Source organism: Heteronotia binoei, chromosome 7, assembly GCF_032191835.1.
Source record: "Heteronotia binoei isolate CCM8104 ecotype False Entrance Well chromosome 7, APGP_CSIRO_Hbin_v1, whole genome shotgun sequence".
Classification (NCBI taxonomy): domain Eukaryota; kingdom Metazoa; phylum Chordata; class Lepidosauria; order Squamata; family Gekkonidae; genus Heteronotia; species Heteronotia binoei.
Window position 1 is genome coordinate 106294187 of NC_083229.1, and position 2231 is coordinate 106296417.

Sequence of the window (2231 nt, forward strand, 5' to 3'; positions counted from 1 at the left end):
TCATGGCCCTGTTTGGCAGACCAGTGTTTTGGATGCAGCTGCAAGAGTAGCTTTCAGAACACTTGCATTTGAAGTGCAAACAGCCAATTTGTGCAGAGCTGGCTTTCACAAAATGATCATAGCATGTGGCATCTCTGCTGGTGGGAACAGGTGTTATGGACTGTCAAGGGTTAATGTCTAACAGAATCTGAGAACAGAATCCAAGAACTTAGAGTGACAGGCTGTTCTAACAGAACTCTGTGGAGAGAATCAGTTATAAAATGACAGATGGTGATGTGGGCAGAGTTGTTTGAGCTGGGGGGTATTTCTCCTGTCCCTTCTCTGGGCTCTGAGGCAGAGAAGGAGACACAGCGGTGGCTTGCAACCTAGATGGGCAGCCTCTACCCAGCAGCCTGAACCAAATTCCATAGAAGCATTCATCCCACCATGTTGTCTCCTGCCCTGGCTCAACAATATGACTGATGGCTGGGTGGATTGTCCCTCACTGGGGCCCGGCTGGCAGCGCTGTGAAGTCAAGCGCAAAAATGGGTGGGCATCAAGATGGTCAGACACCTATTACGTAAGCCCCAGAGGAGAGAAGATTCACAGCAGACCGGAGCTGATGAGGCTACAGGGGTCTTCAAGGGACTTGACCGACTTCGATTTCAAGAAAGGAATTTTCATTGAGCCCGATGCTGAGCTCACTGTACACATTCCACACTCTACAGAAAGACACTTGCAGCTGCATCAGAAGGTCAAAAAAAGTAGCAAGAAGCAACTCTCTTCTCTGCCAAAAGCCAGCCCTCCACTCCTGACATGCAGGAATTCAAACTGCCTTCAGATGAGAAGCTTTCAAAGATAGACCTGGAGATGCCGGTAGAGGCCCCTGCCAGTATTCCAGCCCAGCAGCCATAGCCTATGGCTCCTCTGCATCCATTAACCCCCAAACCTCACAAACATCCTCCCACCATCCTTGCTGAAGGCAAAGCAGGAGATTTAACAATGCTAGAAATCACACCTGAGGAAACTCTTGTGTGCTGTACCAGCTGTCAAGGTCAGTTCTCAGGAGTGATGCTTCCATCCCAGATGCTCTGCGATTGGTTCTGTCTGGACTGCATTGCTCAGAGAAGATAATTTAACCAGGAGCAGAGATATTACAAGAAAATTGGCTGTGGGGTATGCCACACCTGCCAGATGTCTCAGGATTGTGGCATCTGCACGGTGTGTGCCGTGCAGATTCTCCAGTGTTGGCTGGGCTGTCCCAGTCTAAGAGCACCATGGAGACACAAGGCAGAGAGGTGGTCATGCTGAATGATGAAGAGGATGACGAAGTAGAACAGCTGCAACCAGTGATAATGGAGATCTACAGCCTGGGCAGTGTACTGCCCCAAAGTCAGCTGGACAGCGTCCTGCAAGAGTTCCTGGCCAAACTGAATGAGATTTCTCTCCCTGCTCACTGGGAGGTGATGCCCCTGCTGGGTGGTCCAAATCTGCAACTGATGCACTATGTTGGCGGCGGTCATCCACATTCACCCAGGCCTCTTTTTCCATGTGGTGGTGTAGAACCTCCCTGTGCCTCCTGAGCATGAACTCAATGCCCAACACCCTGCCTGCCTCACCATAGCCAACGAAGTGGTGGAATTGATTGGCAACCTGGAGGTCTATCAGCTGGTTGGCAGGCTGGTATCCTAGTGAACGGTCCCAAGGCTGTGCTGTTCTTGTGTACTCGGGCTGCTGCCAGCAGTGCCAGCTTAAACCTTGGCCATCAGGGAGTGGGACCTGCTAAGAACCAAGCTGGAAGGGCAGGGAAGGGAAAATCTGGGAACGGGACTTGGCCCTATGGGGCAGGAAATGGGCAGAAGTTTTATTTTGACACTGGAAATGGCTTGGATATCTGAAAGGATAATTCCTTTGCTGCAAATGGCTTTATATTTCTCCCCCTCTTCTTCAGTAGCTTAGTACATAAAGGTCTGTTTTGTTTTCTTCTTGCTGTCTTCTGCGTCTCCATCCCCTGCCCTGTAAACTGCTTCTGAATTTCTCACAGAGTGTGAAACATTTCTGGCAGAGACTAAGCTCCTGTCTTGTCTTGATCATTTGCTCGTCTCCTGCCAGAGAGTTGCACTGTGTGCACCACAGCACATCACTGTTGGTGGTCTCAATCATCATTTTCCTGCATTTTTAAACTTCAGATGTTCCACAAAGTTGCACTAGACGTTGGTCTGATGGGAACATGCAGAATCTCTTTATGCATC

The 2231-nt window shown here is 49.8% G+C and overlaps 1 pseudogene; it reads left to right on the forward strand.

Annotated features, from left to right (window-relative positions):
- Window positions 1-454: 454 nt before the first annotated feature.
- Window positions 455-1765, forward strand: LOC132575552 (uncharacterized; annotated as a pseudogene).
- Window positions 1766-2231: the final 466 nt, after the last annotated feature.